The sequence below is a fragment of the Macaca fascicularis genome, chromosome 4 (genome assembly GCF_037993035.2).
Source record: "Macaca fascicularis isolate 582-1 chromosome 4, T2T-MFA8v1.1".
NCBI classification, from domain to species: domain Eukaryota; kingdom Metazoa; phylum Chordata; class Mammalia; order Primates; family Cercopithecidae; genus Macaca; species Macaca fascicularis.
The window spans coordinates 77461962-77486928 of NC_088378.1; the positions used below are offsets into that span (position 1 = coordinate 77461962).

A 24967-nucleotide genomic window follows, 5' to 3' on the forward strand; every position below is an offset into this window, starting at 1 on the left:
TTGTATCTCCTCTGATCATTTCACACAGTCTCCAGCTAAATTGAAGACCTAATTATCCTGAGCACAATTCCGTACACCATTGCTCATCTAGTCTCCCTCTCCTAGAATACCATGCCAAACTTTACCCTGGCCTTAAATGATCAAGTCAAGTTCTACTTCCTCCTCGAAGTCATCCATGGCATCAGAACCCATTGGACATCTGGCCTGCAGCACTATATTTTCTTGTGTATCCCTTGGTCCAAGTCTTACTAGGTCCCATTTCATCAATTAGATTTTAAACTGACTTGGAAGGAAGAATTGGAATGCTTTACAAAACTTTGCTTTAATCCAAATGACTTTACTTAGTAATTTTCTGATTTGAATAATATATTTAGACCACTTTTAGAGAAAACAAATACTGCATTTCTAAAATGCTTATTATAATGCCATTTAAATATATTTGTGATAAAAACCCAAACCAATTAGACATTTTAAAAAAATCAAATTAAAAAAATTCAAATTTATATTATTTTTCAAAAATTTTTTGGCATTAAGTCAAAAAGTGATGTTTAGTTAATTGCAGAAAGAAGTAGGCACAGATCTAATCCTATATATGCATGGTTTTGTATTTTGAAAGTCTAATATTTAATGCAGAGAATACCTGCTCACATGTGTTGTACAAAGTGGGATTAATGGCTTCTGTGTTTTGCTAGTTCAAGAGAACCTAACATTGTACGTAATCATTATCTTGCCAATTTTAATAAGGTATTGCTTGATGACCCTTTAAAGCTGTGTTTTTCCTTTGAATAAGGTGGAATAAGATATTCACATTGCTATTTTTTTCTTTTTCTTCTTCTTTTTTTTTTTTTTTAAGAGATGGGGGCCTTGGTCCATTGCCCAAGCTTGATTGCAGTGGCATCATCACAGCTCACTGCAGCCTCCAAACACCTGAGATAAAGCAGTCCTCCTGACTCAGCTTCCTAAGTAGCTGGGACTACAGGCACACACCCACCACCATGTCTGGCTAATTTTTTTTTTTTTTTTTACTATTTTTTGTAAAGATGGGATCTCACTTTGTTGGCCAGGCTGGTCTTAAACTCCTGGCTTCAAGTGATTCTCCCTCCCCAGCCTCCCAAAGTACTGGACGATAGACATGAACCACCACACCTGGCCTCAAATTCCTACTATTAAACTGCATTAAATGGGTATTCAACCTAGTTATTGTTGGATATTAGATTGGAAAATAACTTTTTCATTGTGCATTCATTACTCGCTATTTTTAAAACTTGTTGCATATACAGTTGGTTCTACTTATTATCTGTTGCTTAATTTAATGTGATTCTATTGACAGAGCAGCCATCTCTGGTCCAGAGGTTTATATTACATGACTACATGTAAATTCAATTTCCCCCAACTTTCCTTCATTTGGTAGAATACAGAATTTGTTCATATAGCAAACTATGATTTCTTATGAAAGAAAATAAAATGGAAATCACATACAAATTTGGGTACTAAAATTTCACGACAGAGCTTGGTGCTCAATTGGATGATCTAAAACACAATTACAATATTAGGGTTATCATTGGAATGAAAACATAAAATTAATTGAAATTCTGATATAGAACTGGCACAAATAGAGTAACTGCTTTATGAATAGTATATATTGCAATAATATATATGTGTAGGTGTGTATATATGCAAATATATACAAAATAGTTGATGACTAATTAATCTACATGCATGTGTATACTGTTTTGAAAGAATATTGTAAATACATATAAAATAATAGGTTCATTATTCCATTCTTTAAAGGACCTTACAATTTAGTGGCACAGACAGTGGTAAAATTGAGTGGTAAAGACAGAATTATACTAGCAAAAAAAAAAAACAAAACAGGAGAGTCATTTTAAAAAAACATGAAAATTATAATGCTACACCTCCACATTCTCAAATTATTTTAAGAAGGGAATTCTTTTCCAAGAAAATATTAAGAAAAATGGAAAACAAACTATGACTTCTGAAATCTTTCTTGTTTCACACCACTGCCTCTAAAAAATTATTCTTGCTCCTTCAGACTCCATTTTCTAACTTTATCCATTCTCATCTGACTTCTGGAACCTTGATCCAGAGAGCCCTTTCTAAGGTTAGCAGTGATCTTCAGTCACTAAATCTGATGAACACTTTTAGTGTTAATTTCAACAGAATTTGACGCTACTGACCACTCCTGCCTTAAAAATCTTTCTTCTGCCTCTCTTAGTTTCCTTGACATATTTTCTGATTTCTCATTTTTTTCTTTATTCTCCCTTTTCTAAGATCACTCCTTCTATACAATCATCAATGCTGTAGCTTTTCATAACTTGGTCCCATGCCTCTTCGTATTTTATATTTTCTTTAACCTCACACATGCATGTATTCAATTAACATTCCACCTCTTCATCCCATCCAGATCAAACGTGATTTCTACCCAGTAAGGAAGTCAGAAACCTCTGAGTCACAGTAGAAACCTCGTGTCCTTTAATGCACATATCAAATGTAGCAGCGAATCCTACCATTTTATGTTATAAATACTTTTTAATCACGTCACCTTAGTCCATCATCTTAGCTGCACTGCTAGTTACCCACACTCACCCTGACCTCCAAGCTATCTTTCCAGTGCATAAATCTTATTCTGTCACCCACTTACCTAAAGTAAGTCAGTGGTTTCCTAGTGGCCATAGTATTAAAAATTTAACCTGATTAATATGGCCTAAAGGCTGGACATAATCAAATCCCTCCTTACTCCTCCAGTCTAATCTCACCAAAGCCCAGTGTCCACTCTTTAATCTGTAGGCATGCTGGCTTCCAGCACCTCAGATTCATTTGTGTTCATCTCTCTCCCTCAGTGCCCTGGACTTCCTGAATTTTTATTTCAAGTAGTTTTGTGGGGAAGTATATATATTCTGGAACTGAAAAGGTCTAGATTTGAATCCAGGTCTATTTGTTATCTCCTCTGTGACCTCTGTGTATTATAAAACCATTCTCAATCCTAGTTTCCACCTCTATGAATTACAGCTAATATTTCCCATACAAATGTCTTGTGAAGATTAATGTCATGCCACATTACTTACTTCCCAGCCTTTAAGTGGAATTAAGTCTGATGTATCATCTAGCTCCATGGTAGGTCAACATAGTGGGTATTTAATAAGTTGTTTAATGAATGAAAGTAAAAAAACACAAGAGGAAAGGGAAGGGGAGGAGAGGAGTGGAGGGGAAGAAGGAGGAAAGCAAGGTAGAATGAAAGAGAAGAAAGGACAGAATTTCTTCTTTCAATTTTCAACTTCTCTATAACCAACAGATGATCTTGACTTGAATGAACTGTTCATGAAATGTACTAAGAAACATACAGCTGATGAGATTAAAAGGACAAGATGGAAGAGGGTGGAAGAGCATCATTCTAATACAGTAAGGAAAAAGGAAACATTGTAGATGTGTGAGAGATTATTCCTGCTTTTGTACCTAAAATAGATTATAGCATGAAAAGGATGAGAGGAGAGACTGGTTGTGAAGTAATGAAAGCATAACTGGGCTCAGTGTGGTTGTCAGAATGAAAATGGGGAAGTAAATGTAGAAGTATTATAGAGAAAATTGTTCAATATTACTTCTAAGCTGACCGTGAGGAATAATGTTGAGTGAACAGATCAAATAACTACAGAATATCATTCTCCAGGTATATTTTCCTCTTTCCCAATTCCTTGTATCTCTTCATGCTACAGAGCCTAGACATCTGGGAGAGTAGTGATGAGGTTAACAGGAGCTATGGAATAGTGAATGGACAGCTGTTTCAGGGTGGAAGATATCTATAAGACATAACACATTTAGGTGATTTCTAAGAAGAGGTAATTTCAACGCAGCTGTGAAGATTTAACTAGGCCAGGGATGGGAACAGAAATGGGAGAGTTAGTTATATGTGCTTAGAAATGGAAATCACTTAAAGACCCTTGATAAGTAATTTTTCAATTACCAAAGCCCTAAAAATAATTACCTCAGAGGAAAGGAGGTGTGATTGTGAGGGAAGGCAAGAGAGAGTAGATGTGGATGACACAAAGGAAAGAGGGGAAATCAACATACAGAGAGAAGCATTAATGAAATATTGTTAGATAAAATGCATAAGATCTAGTATTTGATAGCACAACAGGGTGACTACAGTCAACAATAACTTACTGTGCATTTAAAAATTAACTAAAGAATATAATGTGGGGCCGGGCGCGGTGGCTAAAGCCTGTAATCCCAGCACTTTGGGAGGCCGAGATGGGCGGATCACGAGGTCAGGAGATCGAGACCATCCTGGCGAACATGGTGAAACCCCATCTCTACTAAAATATACAAAAAACTAGCCGGGCGCGGTGGCGCGCGCCTGTAGTCCCAGCTACTCGGGAGGCTGAGGCCGGAGAATGGCGTGAACCCGGGAGGCGGAGCTTGCAGTGAGCCGAGATCCGGCCACTGCACTCCAGCCTGGGCGACAGCGAGAGACTCTGTCTCAAAAAAAAAAAAAAAAAAAAAAATATAATGTGATTGTTTGTAACACAGAGAAATACTTGAGGTGATGAATACTCCATTTACCCTGATATAATTATTACACATTGTATGCCTGGTATTAAAATATCTCATTTACCCAATAAATATGTACACCTACTCTGAATCCACAAAACTTAAAAATTAAGAAAAATAAAAATGAGGATGGGGGTTATGTCACACATGTCTAATACTAGCAAGGTTACAGGTATTTTACTTCTTTTTAAAATTTTTATTATTTTATTTTTCCATAAGTTATTGGGGTATAGGTGGTATTTGGTTACATAAGTAAGTTCTTTGGTGGTAATTTGTGAGATTCTGGTGCACCTATCACCCAAGCAATATACACTGCACCATATTTCTTGTATTTTATTCCTCTTCCCCCTCCCACTCTTTCCCCCAAGTCCCTCAAGTTCATTGTATCATTCTTACACCTTTGCGTCCTCATAGCTTAGCTCCCATATATCAGTGAGAACATATGATGTTTGGTTTTCCATTCCTGAGTTACCTCATTTAGAATAAAAGTCTCCAATCTCATCCAGGTCACTGCACATGTTATTAATTCATTCCTTTTTATGGCTGAGTAGTATTCCATCATATATATGTAAATGTATACCAGAGTTTCTTTATCCACTCATTGATTGATGGGCATTTGGGTTGGTTACACGATTTTGCTATTGTGAATTGTGCTGCTATAAACATGTGTGTGCAAGTATCTTTTTCGAATAATGACTTCTTTTCCTCTGGGTAGATACCCAGTAGTGGGATTGCTGGATCAAATGGTAGTTCTACTTTTAGTTCTTTAAGGAATCTCCACATGGTTTTCCACAGCAACTGTACTAGTTTACATTCCCACCAGCAGTGTAGAAGTGTTCCCTGTCCACCGCATCCACACCAACATCTACTGTTTTGACTTTTTTATTATGGCCATTCTTGCAGGAGTAAGGTGGTAACTCACCATGGTTTTGATTTGCATTTCCCTGATCATTAGTGATGTTGAACATTTTTTCATGTTTGTTGGCTATTTGTATATCTTCTTTTGAGAACTGTCTATTCATGTCCTTAGCCCACTTTTTGATGGGATTGATTGTTTTTTGCTTACTGATTTGTTTAAGCTTATTGTAGATTCTGGATATTAGTCCTTTGTCAGATGTATAGATTATGAAGATTTTCTCCCACTCTGTGGGTTGTCTGTTTACTCTGCTGACTGTTCCTTTTGCTGTGCAAACGCTCTTTAATTTAATTAGGTCCTAGCTATTTATCTTTGTTTTTATTGCATTTGCTTTTGGGTTTTTGGTGATGAAATCCATACCTAAGCCAATATCTATAAGGGTTTTTCCAATGTTATCTTCTAGAATTTCTATAGTTTCAGGTCATAGGTTTAAGTCTTTAATCCATCTTGAGTTTATTTTTGTATAGGGTGAGAGATGGGGGGTTGGCAAGCAGATGGGGTAAACATATGCGTCAGTCTGGTCAGTCTGATCCCCAGATGCACTTACCTCACTGCACTTTGAGGAATAAGTAATTTGAATAGAGGGAAATATAGAGGCTCAACTTCAAGAATTTTAGATATGGAAATCCTATAGGAAAGGATTTAAGAATGTTTACTATACCTTAGAGACTGGAGAGAAATATAAGCTGCCTTATTTAAAGCAGGTGTGGTAATTCTGTCTCAAAGAGTTTCTAAAGTCTTACCCGAACTGAAGGGCTTAAGAATGAATATGCATCTTTTAGTTGATTCTATTATGTTGTTTACCCTTCCCAGTTTAAATTTCAAGTAAGTTTATGCTTGCATTTCTTATGAACAACACACTTTAAATTATTTTCAATTTGTTTTTAAATGGTAGATTTAGTAATATATTTATAGTTAGATCAAAATGCATACATTGCAGAATATTTAATGGCAACCCAGTGGAAAAAAGACAGAATAAAGGGATATATGTAATACTAACTATTTGACAATTTTCAAAGAAATTGAATTTGCTTTGGCTTTTTCAAGGGATGATTCTCTAAGGACAATCATTTAAGAATCAATGTAAATGGTCACTAAGGCTGTTTTTGTTCTGCATTTCAGGCTTAAAATATACTAAGCAAATAGAGTAAGAGGCTGAAAAAATATATACTCTATCCTGATTAATGGATGCTATAGATACCTTTCTGCTCTGCCTGCTTGGTTAGCTTTGTTTCAAATATGATACAGATCTCATGCTGCACGGCAGATCCAGAAATAGTCTATGTTCCTTTAAATTCAGTCAATGCATCATTTTCTATTACAGTGTGTCACACCAGCCTATGAGTGTAAAGCATGACTTATGTGGATATGGACCAGTAGGTGAACTGGTCCCAACAAATGTACAATTTGAAGATCCAAGTAAAATAGTTTCATTAAAAATATTTTAAAAAATAGAATCATAAATAATATATAAGACTTCTGAAGGGCGCTGTTTCTTATTTACTTAAAAAAATCAACATTCCACACAATATTTTCAAAATCTCTAAAAATACATCTTGACCATATGCATTTATATGATCTAGTTCTTAGAAAAACAGAAACTTTCCTATGTCAAAACTCACCTTTGTTTTATTCAAATATTAGCTATGAAAAAAATAAATAATGCAGGAGAGTTTCTTTTCACATCATTTATGTGTAACAAAACAATAATGGGAGACATTAAAATGGAGACAGAGAAAAGGCTTTCAAAGATAAGAAATTGTGTTGGTTGTAAAAATCAATATTATTCCAGTGAGGCCATAAGGGCAATGTGAGCAAAGATATAAGAAAGTTAAATTGCTACATCATTATTATTACAATGATCATTAATTGATATTTATTTTCCCTGATCTGCTAGGTATTGCACAGAGTTTCACATTGGACATAGTTTTAAGATAGATATCATTCCAAACAAGAGAGAATACACAACAAATTTAAAACAAACTTAAGAAAACTAGAAAGGAATAATTAATAAAAGATGGAAATAACAGATGGCAATTTAGAATATTGCAAAACTAAACTTTTCTGCAATACTGAAATCTGATTATTCAGAAATATTTAACCAAATTGAGTATTAGAAGTGTGCTTTAAAAAATTGAGAAGAAAATGAGGAAGATTCCAGGTATAGAGATACTAAGGAAAGTAAGTCAGGGAAACTGGCAGTTTTGGTAAACTATTATTATAAAATTTCACACATAGTGTGTTATTCATTATTTTTTACAACAGCCTTCTTTGAGCATCCAGATATCTCTAATCATGCCCCTAAAACCTCCTTTGCAACTTTGAGGAAGAATGTCAGATGTAGATAGGCCATAAATTATGCCACAAGAAGAAAAATATATAAGTTGGAAGGGACACCAAATCTTAGAATCTTAGTAATGCATATTTGGAGAAGAAGATAGCCACATTAATTCATTTAACCATTTTTCATTCAATAAACATCAGCTATTAACTATGAATTAGGAAGTGTTCAGCATTCCAGTGTTGAGACATATTGAAGCTTGAGGCAAAAGGAAAAATATGCCCTTCGGTATACACTTATTTTCAAAGTATCTTCCCATATCTTGAACTCAGTGGGAAAAGCTAATGAAGTCTCTACAGTCACAAGCAAGATTATATACAAAATCCACATTGCCCAATCTGTTTGCATGCCATGTTCAACCCTTATAAACCTAACTGGTGAGGGTTGCAGCACTTGCAGGACTCAGGAACCATGGCCTGGTTGGAAATGACTGTTACCACAGTGTATATAAATAATGCAGGGTTGTAAGAAAAAAAAACAAAAACTTGTCTTTATTTTAAATCTAAAATATTTTAAATTTTAAATTTTGGTATTTTATTTACCATTAATTTTTTGCATTGTTTTATTTTTAAAATACTACATCTAAATATTCTTTATCTTGACTTTTGAATATTTTTGTGCTCCCTTAAATTTTACATACTTTTGGCTTCCCCATAATCCAGATTTGGGGTTCACACACAAATTATTAATACAAAGTAGAATACAATGGGGTGTCTGCTCTTAAAGAACTAAAGCTGTAGTATGCATTTCATTTCCAAATTAATATCCTCTTGCTTATAGTCTCTTTCCTCTCACTCTACTATTTATTTTGATGTTCACTTTTACCTCTTCATTTTCATTATTTTCTATCTCCTTTAGTTGAATTTTTCAATTCCTGTGCAATTTTTAAAAATATTAAGATCTTTAATTAAAATATTGTCAAATAATTTCATAGTACTACTCCTATGCCTTAAACATAGTATTTAGAATACGAGTTTATCTTATTGATAAAGACATCTCATTATTGTAAGGCAATGCCTTAAAGAGCTTTCAAACTGTGGCACTGGCTCCTATGCTAAACAATCACAAATTTGTACAGTTCTATTTACATATCTACTTTTGCAATTTGATTTCTCTTTCCCTGCTACTACTTTACTCAACATATACTTACAGATCATCAACTGTTGTAGGGGACGCCAAGCTAAGCATTACTAGTGATACACAAGACTTTGCAGTTATATCTGCTCCTAAAAGTACCCTCTTTGTTTTCTTTCTCACTTGATATTTTGAATCTGCAATCAGCTTGGAAAATGAATAAGCATAATAACAAATCCTGAGTGGGAGTCTAGGGACCACCTCAAAGTAGCATGCATGCACTTTCAGTACAGGGCTTTGTGATTATTGCAACTCTTTTACAGCTTTGGCTAGCCCATCTCTGGATTTACAACTGTTTTTCAGAAAGTAGAATAGTAAGTCAGTTATTGGGATGAGTGAAATTTCATAAGCATGGATTCCATGAATAGTTTATAAATTTAATTGATCATTATGCCATTTCTACTGTGTATGGAGAACTAAATTTTCAGAAAGTGTCCAGTGAACTTAAGTTCAAATATTTTTTTCTTGAAGCATTCATTATTAATTATAACCAAATATAATTATTTTAGACTGATAGTTCGCCATCTTTGTTATTTGTATTGTATAGCCCAACAATGATTTTTATTAAATTAACTATTGAAAGTAATATTGTAAATTATTTTCTACTGGTTTTAAATAAACTTATTCTCTACCTGATGTTTAAGGTGCCGATTGGTAAAGATCTTGAGATAAATTTACTTTGCATAATCAACAGTAGATACTGTGATGGGATATGTTAAATGCTCATGATTTATTGAATATTCTGATGTGATATATTATTTCCAAAAAAAGCATATGATAAACAGGCATATTTGGTCTAACAACTGAATTAAACACTTAAATATACAGTTTTTCTTTAATAACCTGAATACTTTAATATTCAAATCACAAAAGTTGATCACCGATCTTACTCAACATATTAGACTTCAGTGAAGGAAAGAACTGCAGTCCTAGTGTTTACTGAATGTATACTGTGTACTTGGTGCAGAGGACCATACTGCAGGAGTTAACAGCACAGGATTCTTGACTTCATTACCAGCTCTGCCACATACTAGTGGATAAATTAACCTCTCTATGCTTCTGTTGTATCAATCATTGGGATTATTATAGTAATGTACATCTCATATAATTATTGTGAAGAATAAATGAGCTTATGTAAACAGTGCCCACAGAGGCAAGGGCTCAGAAACCATCAGCTACTGTTTTCATATCTATAATCTCACTTATTACTTATTTCAATACTTTGACATTGATGTCATGCCCACTTTGTTTGGAAAAAGAAACCCAGATTCAAACATGTATCATTTATCTGTCCCAGTATCCTTAAAACTGAAACTTCCATTTGATTATTGTGAAGTGTGACTGTAGTCAATTCAAGGATATTTACGCAATATCTTTGTTTTATATTTGTATATTATTCAAGTTTCTAAATTGAGGGACCTGTAAAAATAGATAAAATATGGTTTATCTGTTAATTCTGACCAAAGCCTAGAATTAATCAACTTTAAGAAGGGAGAAAAAAATACCCAAAAAACAAAAAAGAAATTTAGAGAAAGATAAAAGGATAGAAGAAGCAGATCAAACAGGCTTGCTTTCATTCCAAAGTTAAAAGTTCAAGAAAAAAGGAAGAGCATAGTTGTTATTTATATTTCTTGCTCACTTTCCTAATCTCACTTCTGTCTTTTCCACTGGTTTTCTTGTGACTCTTCATGTGCTGTTTGGTAAGCATATTGTACCTCTCTTTTCTAGTATACCTTAGTTTCTGGTCTAATGCATTTTATTGGTTCACATCACAACCTCAGCAACATTGCAAAAATGGATGTAATGGTTTCCTGTACAATAGGAAAACAAATTAACCCCTTGAAAACTGCGTCTTTACTATGTTAATCAACAATCCCATTACTAACAACTGCACATCCATGCATTTTGGTTGAGTGAGCATTTGTCTCCTGGTTTGTTTCTTGTCAAATTTACAGATTATTCTGCATAACTTTTCACCCTGAATCTCCACTCTACGTGACACAGGTGAAAAAGCACACAGCCAAGTGCAACACTCTTTCTTTAGAGAGTAAGCATGCAGTGCAAATTCAGGTCATGAGGATCTGCAAAGCTCCTTGAGCCTATGAACAGGTGTGAAAAATGTTGTGGCAATCTGGAAAAGCATTTTTTTAGACTATTGTATTATGTAGGCAACAATGAAATCGTTTACCCACAAAACAGCCGTTCATAATACTGATATTTTAATGTGAGGATAAAACTTTGAGAATTTAAGTCTATAAAGAGTCTCCATTAGAGAATGCACAGGTAAATAATTAAAAAGTCAAAATCAGAATACCAACAATAGCCACATATTTTATACATAAAAAATAACTGCCTTCTTCAGTTTGCATCACAAAAAGAAATATTTCCTTGTAACAGCTGAAAAGAGTAGAATCCAGATCCTGAATATTTAATAGAAAATAAAATGATATTTATTTTTAAGTGCATTCTACATTCAACACAACTGCATACTCACAACAAATCTATTGCGTTGCCCTGACATAGTTACTGCAAAGGTTTTTCCTTTGCTGTCCCAAGGGCCCAATTGATTTATCTGCCAGAAGCCTAAAGCCCAAAAATAAGATAGCTTTGAGTTTACAGAGGTCATTTTTCATTGTCTAAATAAAAATTTCTAAACAAAAATCTCTCATCCTGTTAACCGCAGGGTCCTTATCTCCCCAGAGGCTACAGCAACCTGAAAGAAGCCATTTCAATTCTTTCATGAAGAAAGATAAAAGCAAGTTTTCGATTAGAAAGCCAAGCAAAACCTTCTTATTAAATGGTGGTAACAGTAACTAGTTGAAAAGGCAAAACTGTTCTCGAATGGAATGGGGCGGGGGAGTAGGAAATTATTATGCATGAAACAAACCTTATAAAAAGATTGGGAAGACAATCAGAGACAGTGACATTGGAGGAGGTAAAAAGAAGTTTATGAATCCTTGTAACTTCTCACAGTTGTTTTACCCAATTCCTTAATAAACTGCCTAGCTTTATCAAGCATGTTTTCTTAATTGTGTGTGCCTACTTTTATCAGCCAACATTAACTACATGTCACAATAATTATGCATTCGGGCCCATCTTCTCTAATCTGTCATCATTCCGAGTGCTTATGCAGCACAGGCAGAGGTGGAATGTGGCATGTTATCCAGCTTTAGAATAATAGATTTTGTGAGGCTAAGCCAAAAGGAAAATTATCAAAAATGACTTTATAGACTAAGTTTGGATAACGAAGATAAACACAGACACTAATGGTGATGCCCTGGGAAATAAACCAGAGCCGTGAAAGAAAAAGATTCTGCTATTTGGAGAAGTCTGCAATGAGTGAAAGAGAATTAAAAAACATTGCTTATATTTTAACTTAATTCTTTCAGTATAATGTAGTAGTAGAAATGAAATAATTTGGCGGTATGTTTTCACTAAAACATAAACTAGTTTATCCTCCAGTTAAAGAGCTGGGGTATCATTCTTAACATCTCTGAAAAAGAGACATGGTAGGGATTTGGGGGGAATACTTTAATTCAGTAAGCTTAATTTTTAAAGTCTTTTCATTTTGTCCTATGAATGTATATCCTATTAATTATTTAGGCTTTTATTAATTTTACATCTTGATATAAAGAGAGATACCCCCACATGAGAATAAACACTCTGGCATAAGCTATAAAGAGCTGGGCTTTCCTTATCTGCCTGCTCTTACCCTAAGGTAGTATCTATGAATATAAATTTATTCCTCTCAGTCCAGGTATATATTTTGAAAAGCAACTGAATGTGCTCTTCATTCTGTACCACATAAAGAACATACTTTTCCTCCTTTCCCCCAAGAAAATATGAAAATAAGATTTCTATATATTGATTGTAAAATTTAATTGTCACAAAGCAGAGGTTACCCAATGAAACGCTATCAGAAGGCATGGCTTCATATTAAATATTTTAAAGCTAAAATTATTTTATCTGACAGGGAATATCTAAATTTTTTAAAAGTTTACTTTGCAAGGAATTCATCCTAGTGGATTCAGACAAAGGCCATGTTGCTCAAAACCAGATAAAATATGAGAATATAACATAAGGAATTTTTGTTTGTGCCTGTACGTATGTGTGTGCATGTGTTAATAATGTGTTAATTGTGATAGCACTGTACTATGTTTTTATTTTTGTCCTATAGTTATGATGGGTAAGTGACAACAGTGACTTTAAATATTTCTAGGGCAAAATTATCTTGACTATTTCCTATAGGCTAAAACTTTGAAGACTAATTTGTCACTAGCGCATGTGTTACAAAGGGATCCAGTATTGCCTCGTAAGAAAACATGTGCTCACAAGTCCACCTTCAGGCAAAGTGTGATGGTTCTCTATCCAGCAATGAGTATTTATCATATGCCCCAAGTATTGCATATAGGGTACCAAACACAGGACCAGTTTTACTGCTTCTTAAACATATGAATCTGCCGTCAACCAGAAATACAAAAGACTTCCTCCCTGGGCTTTCATCCAAGAGTAGAATGTTGATCTCTCAGATGTTGTTTGCCCATCCAAATCTAAACTGTGAGAACTGTAATGCTTGGGGAAAAAAGAAAACCCCAAAACTGAAGGCCATTCTCTCTCTTACAAATTATAACTGCTGCTTTGAATCAGAATGTTCCACAAAAAGGTATGATATATTGCATTTACTGGCCCCATACAAAACTGATGTCATTGAGTTGTGTATTGATGCCCCTGACCCACTCTATAGAAGGATGCATACAACAAAGCAACTCTATAAAATTCCTATAAATAAAATTGCCGTTCACATAGCAAAGCTGCAGAGGAGGTTACACCCTGCATCACCTGATGTTCTTCATATCAAGATTCACATAGGAAATATCATTTAGAAATCAGTACTCAAAATTCTACGCTTCCCCTGAGAAACTATTAGAGCTTATCTTTGTTGATACTAAGTTTTAGAAAACCAATTTTATCTATTTTATTCCCATTTTTCCTGTATTAACCCTCATTTCAACTATTTTGGGGAAACAGGGTATGGTGTAAGTAATAAAAGAAATGGTTAAAATGATTGAGCTCATAATACAAAAGCCCTACAGACTAATTAAAAGGAACACCTGACTCACATTGGCTTGAGTAGCACAGTCATGTTCTAGAGGGAGGTGGTCCATGGCTGGTGTCAGAACAACCAAGTTTGCTCCACCTTTCTGCACTGCTAGAGTTAGACTTATCTTTTTTTGCCTCTGTGCTTGCTGACTCTTGGTTGTAAGATTGCTGCCATGACTCTGCATAATAAAACTACATTCAAAGATGCGATGAACAAGGAAGGACAGCACTACATTCAAAGATGCGATGAACAAGGAAGGACAGCACTAGCCACACATGGGTCAGGAAGAAAGTATCACTAGATGCTCGCCCAGCAGACTTTTCCTCATACCTCATTGGATATAATGAGAACTTATGGCTCCCCTCTTGCTGCAAGGGAAGCTGAGAAAGAGTGTACTAGGCTTTCCAGAATTTACAGTAGGGGTGACGTGAGAAAGGGCAGTGGCATGCGAAAGGGCAATGGTATGTGGCTGGTAGTTTATCCAGAACAAAACAAACAAAAATTACGCTCTGCCACAGTTAGTGAGAAACCTCAAAGGAGGTTTCTAAATACTAGTCATTACATTCAAAAATAATAAATTACCGTATGAATATGGCAATATTATAAAATAGCTAAGAAGTGGTAGAGTTTTGTTTTCATAACCTGGATGCTTACTTTTAAAATGTGTTCATTGTGATGGCATCATAATACCATTAGCTGAGTTCTCAAGGCCCCAAATAACATGAAGTTTAATTTTAGGATAGTGGATGCAAATCCTGCATCAGACTGAGTTCTTAATAATGTCTAACCATTTTGGCCAACTTTTTGTGAAACCTAATAGACCATCACTGTTTCTATACTGCATGAAGTGTGACAAAGAATAAAACATCCACTCTGCCTGTATCCTTTTTTGTACAATATTCTTGCATTATTAGTATTATATTTAATTTGTGTTTTCTTAGCAAAAATCTTTTCAATTCACTTATTCCTTTCATAGGGGTTCATTTAAATGGGTAATATAATTCATAAATCCACTTACCTTGGCATGTAGAAACCATAATATTTGGCATTAAGCTTAGAATGCATCAGGCATAATTCAAAAGGTTTTATTCATATTTTCTGATTTTGTCATCATAACAGCCAAACAATATAGGCAGTGTTAGTATCTCCATTTTATGGATAGAAAAAACTGAGGCTTCATGTGGGTTTAGAGGTTACTCACCTAGTAAGTTCCTGAGCTTGAATTCAAAATCAGGTTGGTCTGATTCCAAAGTCTTCTCTCTTAATCACTCTACCAATAAATCAGTTAATTGAGTAATCAATCAAAATTCAACCAAGCACAGCTCTCCATGAAATGGAATTTTAAGGCACACTCAAGATCTAAGAGAAAGAAATTAAAACAAAACGAACACCATGTTATGGATTTATTGAAGGTAAACCTCTGGGGAAATTCAATGCAATTTTACATTTGTGTATAATGTAGGGTGCAACAAAGGTTTATCTCCAGCATAATGGCTGGCATCAGAATGTTCTTAATCACTGTAATTTCTAAGAAAAAAATGAATATATTATATGAAAACCAAAAACCAAAGGAATATTCCAGTAAACATTCAACCAATAAGGAAATTCAATATTTCTGCAAGGGAAGCTGAGAAAGAGCTTTTATTATAAGGCCCTATTCAGTTAATTAAAGGCCTTACTATATATATTGGAAAAGCCATGTGATTTCTATCCCCAAATCTTCCATGAATGCAGCAGTGACATAAACAACTGTGAACTTCCTATAAAGAAACAAATAAAGTAGCAAATTCAATGATGATCTAAGTATCTGGTGATATTCTCATTAGAATTCTTAAACGCAGACACCATGCGCACATTGTGGGCCACAGGGTTAGTTCATACTTAATAGCAGTATGTTGACTGTCACTGAACAGACCTCATTCTACACCATAATCCAGCTAAAGCATTGCACCATTTCCCCAAATTCTTAGGTTCCCCTCGACATGGATCTTATGCTGACAAATTAAACTAGAATGTTTTTAAATGCATCTACTTGACCTTAATTTATGGTTCCAAACACCATCAAGCCTTTTGTTCTAACTCAGATGTGGTAATTAAAAAATAATTAAAATGCTGCTATCTAATAAAATGAAATTTTCATCCAGTCTGCTGTTACATCTCATTTGAATCATTACAAATACCCATTCTGTAGATATCATCAGCATTTCCAGATAATGTTATTAAGAAATAGGTTGTTTGGTTCTTATCAGTCTCTTATTTTCTTTGAGACATTAGGTATTTCCCTTGTTTTACCATCAATCTCTAAAGTGATAAAGTTTATTTCTAATTATTTAGATTTGGGTGCAGAATCTCATGTAAATCGGGTTCAAACTTATTTGATGTAGGGAAAACAGTGAAAAAGTTCTCAGAAGCAAGAACTGATGCTTGGGTATAGTTGTTACAGACTACAAAACACAGATGCTGTTTTACCCTCTTTTCCCCAAACCAGTGTATGTTTACATTGAATCACTTCCTAGAGCTTGAGAAATCTTGTTTAGCGTTTTTTGTGTGTTAAATAGTTTTCCAGCTCAATGTCATCAATTTTTACACTCAAACAAGTATGTGTTTCATTCTTGAGGTTTGGTGGCATATATTGCCAAATCAATTACATTCAGATTCATGCATCCAGTCCTAATTTAGATAGGTTTGAAATTTTCTTTCAAGGCCTTTTATCCATGCTACTAGGAGTATCTGCCAGGTGGCTTCACCTGCAGTCTCACCTCACACATGTAAAAGGGCTTGCCTGGTACAGAAAGTCCCCAAATAAGTAAACACAAGCATCTTTCTGAATATAAATAAAATTATCTAATATAAAAGTAATCCTTTCAATTGAGATACTTGTAATGTTCCTAAATTTTTGCCTGTGTGATCCCTTGAAGGAGCTTCAACTCACAATTTATTTACCACCCTTTCCAGTTAAAACTATTAGTACACAAACAATAGAACTGGCCAGAATCTTATAGGGAAGTTTAATATGGTCTCTGTCTTCAAGAGAATAATGATAAATATACAACGTAACCTAATTTTTACATCCTTTCAAGTGTTCTGGGAATATAGTGATTTACATATGCTGTTGGGCCTGGAGATTTTCAGGAGAGGATTCCCTGGAATAGGTGATGTTCTAGTTTAATCTTATGAGTTAAATTTGGCCAAGAGAAGGTGAAGAAAGCATCTAGTCAGAGAGAAGATCCTCAGGACAGGTATGCAGGATGGTCAGGAAACAACAATCAGATTTTTATGCCAGAATATAAGGCATGAGACATACTAGCGGGACCTGAGTCTGGAGACTGAATAGAAGTGCCAGGTAAGGCCATTCTAAGAGGTTCAAAATGTACCATAGATCAAAAGGAGTCAACAAAGGGGTTTAAAAGGGAAATGAATGGTTTAAGTTTTAGGTCTACATTTCTGAATTATTGCTTTAACTGCAATCATTGCCACAGGTTGACTAAAGAAGAAAAATGGGAGGCATGATCTCTCAGCCAATATCAGTGGGAGGAGGAGATTCTCCTAATGAGATCTGCCTCCTCACATGCAGAGAGACCCTTGAATCTGTGAGTACCTTGTGCACATCTAATTCTGGACATGCATTCTACAGCTACTTTTTCCTCCCCTTTATGAGCTAAGCCTCATGCACCATTCTCTTCCCTATACCCTGATTTCACTTCCTTAATTTTACTATTCTCTAAGACTCCAGTCAAGTCCTATCAACTTCCTTCTGCAGAAGAGAAATAAAAAGAAGCAAATAAATTGCATTCTTCAATGAAACAGGCTGCAAATGCATAATATTAATCATATGTTTACATATTTCACATACTAAACTATTCTAAAACCAAAGAGCTACAGTGTGGCTCTATGTAATTAGTTTCCTTATATTTTATGTTTATCCAGTGATATATCCACTTTATGATAAAAATAATTTTCATAGATATATATACAACACCAGTCAATGACATAAAGAATACATGTAAAAGTTATATTCCAAGAAAAAATCAAATGATTAATTCCTAAGTGTTCAAATAGAACATTAAAAGAGAAACAAATAGTACTATACACATAGGTATGTGTGTGTACATATATACAACTATGGGAATAATTATTTTTCTATTTTAAGATATGTTGTTGAGTTTACTTGGTTGCTAGAAAGATCTTTATTAAAAGCACCCTGAAATAGCACCATGGAGACTTAAGTCAAAAAAAAAAAATTCCACTACTATATAGCTTTCTGTGTGGAAACCATAATGCTCTTGATAGAGACCATCATGTATTGGGACATATATGCTGTTTTCTACTATTTCTTTGATTAGCCCTCATTCTTGCTCTTCAGGGTTTCTATCATAATACAAGAAAATAAAATTTTAAGCCCAGAAGGATTTTTACGGTAATGCAAGCTATTGATCGGTACATTTTTTTCAACCAGAGCTTACTATTGCGTCCAGATTCCTTACAGTTCCAATATGCCCAGCGGGTTAATATTAGGTAAGGTACAAGCTGTTAGAAAACTACCAGTACATTTTTTCTTCTCCACTCAGTGTTGCTACACATTTCAAGCTCCTATGGGGAAATAATGAAAACTTTATTTCTTTGTTTTATCCAAACCTCAGAATTCAGATATGCTTTGAGTGATAAAGGTCAGTCATAAAGTACTCATTCAAACCATGATTTTCCATTGTTGGTTAATGCTAAGGTTTTTGTTTGTTTTTTATTTTTTATTTTTATTTTTCATAATTTCAAAGTAGTTTTTCAGTGACATCCCCTGCCCTGCCTACCCCCTCTAGTAGTCCCAAGCATCTCCTCTTCCTATTTTTATGTTCATATGTACTCGGTTGAAACATTTATTTTCAGGGTCATGATCATTCTTGTTGTCTCACACTGAATGATGTCCTAAATAGCGACCTCCCCTACCACAGAAGACTGGGGGTAAACTACAGATATTGCTATTGTCTTCTCTAACTGAGCATCTTATCCTTCCACCATCTGCTTGAACCTTCTTCCAGTCTCTGCTTGAACCTTCTTCTTCTGACTTCTGGTCTCAGGTCCTTTGGCTATTATAGCTACATGCATCCGAAGACTCAGAGGCAACTTTAGGAGAAGCTTAAGCTTCAGGGCCCCTCCTTTGCACGGACCCCTTCCATGACTCTGAGTGGGACCTAGCAATTTGCCCACAAAGTTTTTTTTTTATAGTTATGTTGAAAAAATTACAATTTTTATGTGTGTTTGCTTTTTTTTTTTCTCAAACAGGACTATCCCTCCCATATTGTATAAGCTTCAGGACCCACAAAACCCAGAACTACTTTTAACTTCAGAACTAAGCTGACTTTTTGGTTGAAGTTCTCTTTGCAGAGCTCTTTTCTCTCCATGTGCACCAGCTGGGTTCTACTAACTGAAACCGGTAGACATGTTCTGGCTTGGCCTCCCACTCTTCAAGACTTCCGGGATCACTGCCCTGCCAGGTTCAGCTCTGGGTCCTGCTTATCAGTGTAGCAGAATCAGTATAGGAGAATGAAGTACAGTAAATAGTAAAAAACAAAAATTGCCCTAAAAGCATATTATGTGAATTAAATGCAAAATTCAGACCCCCAACATAGGATAGAAAACAGTTTATTTTCATCATCTGCTGCCAATTTTTCTGGGACTTATCCTAGAATCAGATGAAAACTGAGAAAAAGAAAACTTACTTTGAATGCCAAACATATCTAAATATCTCTGAGTGACAAGGTTTAGCCATAGATCTCGGGTCTTACAAGTATGTTTGTTTCCACCTAAATGCCTGGCACCATCAGAGACTACAGAGCAAGTAGATGATGCTGTGCATGTGGGGCTGTCCACCTGCAGAATCGCAGGTGGAAAATTATTCAGGGGAAGGAATTTAATTGGTGACCTTTAAAATAATGACTCATTACCTTAAAAGACTTTTATTATGTCAGCATGAGTACTTCAATTGAAATTAATATATTTAAATCAAAAACAGTAGGTCTTATTTAACCTATCTTTAACCAAAAAGTACATTTTAAATAATTTATTGGGATTCTTTACATTGCCCCTTCCCTTTTCCTCCTTTTCATTTCCTCTTTTCTTTACTTGTTCCTTTCTCTTTCTTTTTTTCTTCCTTCCTTTCTCATTTCCCTCCCTCCATGAAACTCTCCTTTTGTTTCTTGGGAGGTTTCCATTTGCTCATTTGCAAATCAAATAGTAACTGCAGAGTAGAATGTAACTCTAAATAGTCAAAGCCCTTTCTCCATCTCCTGGATGCTACTGACCAAAACGACTTCAGGATTAACCCTCCTAATCAGGCAAGTAAGTCAGGCAGACCAGCATTCAACTTTTGATCTGGCTCCTATTAGCTGCTACATGAATTTACCTGGATATGGAAATGAGATAATACATGTAAAGCACCTAGTAATGATCTGGGCCCTTCACAAAAGTTAGTTAATTGCATTCTTCCTCACAACTTACCTCTTTTCTCCTAAATGACCCAAGAAAAGCCAAGTCATGGCACATACTGTATGCCCAGCCCTTAGGCAGCCATTTCAGATCTTATGTTTGACCTGCAATTTACCCAAAAAGAATGAGATGGTTGGAAGCTCATTAACCAATATGCTGAATGTGTTAGATGACCTACAACAATTCAATTCCCACGTGCTAACGTGGGTCTGAACCTCGTGCAAACATGTGCAATCAGGCAGGTTCTCTAGTATTAAGAAAATATGCAGCTGGGCAGAAGCTGCATTTACTAGGACATGCTTGTGATTTTCAAAGCAAAATTTTGTTACCAGTTTTCATTATATTCTGGCCTATGTAACTTTTATGGCATACACATTTATAAATAAAAGCATGAGAGCCTCTAAATCACTGACTTAGGCTGAAATGATGCCTCTAGGGTTTGGGATTATAAAAAAATAAAAGGAGACCTAGCAGGGATCATAAGGCAATATCCTACAGGAAGCAAATTGATACCTGGGATTACAGTAGCAATTCCTTTCTGGCATTCACGAAGGAACATATTTTAGATAAACAAATAGGCAGAACATTTTGGATCTCTGTAAATAGATCTGAAAAGTCAGGCAAGAGCCTTTCCCTATATGGGTGGAAATGACATCATTCATAACCTTTTGAGCAACTGGTGCATTTGGAAAAGCTGTAATTTACAGATATGATATTAAAGTTGAACCATTCACTCTATTTTACATTATAGTCCTATTGGCAGGACATGAGAAAGGCAATCTATGACTACATTTTTCATGACTGTTTTTATTTTAATAATATAACTTTACCTGTAATGCTTCTGTGTTAACGTAAATATATGTCTTTATGGACCTGAAAATAATAAATACTGATTTATGCCCATATCAGTCTTTTATTATAAATGCCCTGATTGCTGTTTTTTTCTAATAGATATACACACATAGGAAGTTAAGTGCCACAGAGAAGAGATACTAAATCATAGTCATTTTCTATCACTCAGTTACATATTCAACAAGTATCAGTGTGCAAAGTACTGAGGAAGGAGTTTGGAGGAGCTTGAAATGAAAAAAGACACATCGTGTTAATTTAGAACTAACAGGAGAGGAGATGCTACACAAATGCTTATGATGCAAGAGGAAGCTTAGTTTGCTCCATGAAAAATGGACAAACACTGGGCCATAGGATTGCAAAAGAAGGCAGAAATATGTCCAAGACAACACAAAAAAGCTAAAAATGTCATTTAACTATTCCTGGAATTATAGACAGAATTTTGAAAAGAAAAATGTTGGTGAGATATAGTCTAAGAGCCTGGTTTTAGATACACTTGTATTTGTTCCTATCAGATAAAACTATATGAAGCTAAGAAGTAAAATTAAATTCTAATAATTTACTTGACTTTAGAGCATATAAATTTCACCAATTATTTCTAATCTGATGCAAAGATCAAAGTATGTTAGAGATAAGAAATAGTGTGAGCAAAAACAAAAAAACTACTAACTCTTTACTGGTTATTTTATTTGAAGCTCAATGACTAGAGATGGAAGGATGGAGTAGCTTTACTGACATCTTCTGGGAAAACTCTATGGCATGTCCAGAGAACACCGTCGCTTCAAGTAAGACCACATGTACTCTATCCTATTTTGTGGAGTACTTATTTTAAAAGATATAAAAATCAGAAACATCAATAACAAATTATTACATGTTGGTTATAGTTTCTTTTTAGTGCATTTTTTACATTTAGTTAACAATGAAAACATATTATTTTGATTTTATTCGAATATACATACATCTGGATAGTATATAGGATATAAATTGGTTGTGCTTGTTTGATAAAGTACATAAATTACTCTCCTTTTTATTCATGCCATTCCCTTTCATTATTTATAGTTATGCTCAGCGAAGAGAACAAATAAATCGTATGACAACACCATACAAACCTCTGTTGGAAATATTATGTGTTGGCATACACTAATCCCTTTCACAGGGTGAAGGCATTGCAAACAGCTCCTCATGCCCTGAGTTTCCACTGTGCACCTAGGGTCACTCCTGGGCATGTGTATAAAACAAATGTTACTACTGATGAAAAGCAAGCACTCAGGACCTGGAGAAAAGCACAGGGTAGGAATGTTTGATACATGAGTAATGATAAACAAGAGTTCTCACCTACTTAAAAATTAGTTGCAGGTCATTACTAAAGCAACTTTCCCATCAACTAAACACATGCTAATAACTCCTGCATTTGAAAAATTACCTTGGGTCAGTACCAGAATATTTCACATTCTCGAAGGTAATAATTCAAATATCAACGAATGCAAGATATATCTGACTCTACTCCTTTGCATAAGCAGTGTAAAAATATTCAAAACCAACAGAAAAAAATGCATTTGTATACTCGGTTTGAATAGAATTAGTGAATCAGGACCATGCAAACGAAACTTAGGTGTGAAGGAAACACATCCAGAGAGAAAAGGAGCAAGATGAGCAAGGATTGCAGGAGAATGGGGGAAGGGGGAGTTGAGGAGGACCAAGCAAATAGCCTCTTTTTACATTGAGATGGTTTTGAGAATAATAATGTGCTAGTTTCTTTCTTTCCTTTTTTTTTTTTTTTTAATCCAGTAGCTATTGAAGATTGTAATGATTTCATTCTAAAAAGCAATGCTGGAAAGACTCTTCGGAGATTGCCAACTCCCACTGTGCAGAAACACTGTGTCCCTGCGTGCTGGTGTAATGGAGACAAACAAAAGAAACACTTCAAGAAAAGGGGAGGCAGAACAGGGAAGGCGAAAAAGCACAGAGAATGTGGTTCCCAGAGAAACAGTAAGAGTTTTAGCAATGACCAAAAGCAAGCATAACCAGCCCCAAGTCTGAAACTGATGAAAGTTAAATAAAAGGCTCAACAATTTAACTAATATATTACATAATGATATTCTCAGTCAAAATAACAGTAACTTGTCATCAACCATAATGATCTAGTCCCACTTGCAGTGATACCCACTCCCCACTTTAAACTGGCCCAATTTGATTCGATCTTTCCAGGCATCTATGTGGGCTCCCATCAGAGCCAATATACCTATGAAAGATTATTAGTTATGGAAATGTGTTGCTCTATTGCTTCAGTCTGCCTGTATCTCTCCCATTCTTTTCCTTTCTTTCGGCAAAATCAATGTTTTCAGAATCAACATATGTAACTACACAACAAAAACATCCTAATTAGGATGATACTCCTTAGTTACCTCAGTTCCTATAAAGATTTACACAGAGTTTATTACTTCCAGATTCTGACCATTATAAAAAGGTCAATAATAATTACTGTTTATTTGCTTTCAAATGCTCTTAATGTGAAAGTTTTTGAGATGGTGAAAACTAGTATTCATGGAAAAACTCATAGTCAACATTTTAGGAAAGAAGATTTAAGTTTGTTTTCCATTTCAAATAATTTTAATTACAATGTGTCCATTTTTAACCTACTGAAAGGAAAAGGAATAAGTTTGCTTAATGCCATTCTTTCCATACCAGGAATTGATGCTTCTTTCATATTTGCTATGTATCATTGCATTCTAAACCAACTTACAATCTCTGTGTTATTCATCTTTCTATAAGGTTTATCTGAGGCTTATCTGAGGGTTTTTTTTATTGTTTGGTATGACTACATTTTGTAAATGGTGCAATGCAAAAAAAAGGCATCTGTTTCTTGTAGCTAGCAACTCACACTCTGATAAAAGAATTACACTGAATCTTTTTGATGGAAGATCCTCATATCTCTATTCAGAAAGCAAATCACCAAATCTGAAAACTTTGAGGAAAGGCATTTCAGGCAACAAAATGGGGGGGCGGGGGGGAACATGGTAGCCAAAACCACCATGCCACAAATGTTGCCAAAATTATTTTTAAGCTCTCCAAGTCTGAGAACAAGGATCTTAAACCTTATTTGAGGCTTTGGGTTTTCTTTTTAAGAGACATGATCTTGATTATGTTAGCAGATTATCACTGTGTTACAAAGTCTATTTCTAAAAGTTACCAATGAATAGAACTTTTATTAATTATTATAAAAAAAATTTACTAACGAGCACAAAATATGGTTGAATAAAACTCTTTCATATAGTTCACTTACATAATAGTTGTTTAAAATACACTTAATAACAGAGTAGCTATTAAATATAGCTGGCTATATGAAAGGAGAGTAACAAAGAACAATGTAGGAATTCTGTTCTCCCTAAGAGTCGCTATTTATGATTATTGAATAAAGAAAATCTTTTTTGCTTTAAATGATTCAAGAACTTGAAAGACCTAGCTGTTAACAGGCATATTCATTCTTACACATCACACTCAAATGTTTCATTTTGATATCTCTTGTCCCTTTTGATTTAATTATTTAGTAGTAATACTAGCATATCATATATAATAAAAT

At 34.8% G+C, this 24967-nt stretch overlaps 1 long non-coding RNA gene across 11 annotated transcripts in view; it reads right to left on the minus strand.

The window, feature by feature from the left end:
• Nucleotides 1-24967, minus strand: part of LOC102119720 (uncharacterized) — a 1100133-nt gene that overhangs the window by 562341 nt on the left and 512825 nt on the right. For all 11 annotated transcript variants that reach the window (XR_006697344.3, XR_006697342.3, XR_010586309.2 and 8 more), the window contains one exon: nt 15260-15417. This is a non-coding gene — a long non-coding RNA (uncharacterized lncRNA). The remainder of the gene's footprint in view (nt 1-15259; nt 15418-24967) is intronic.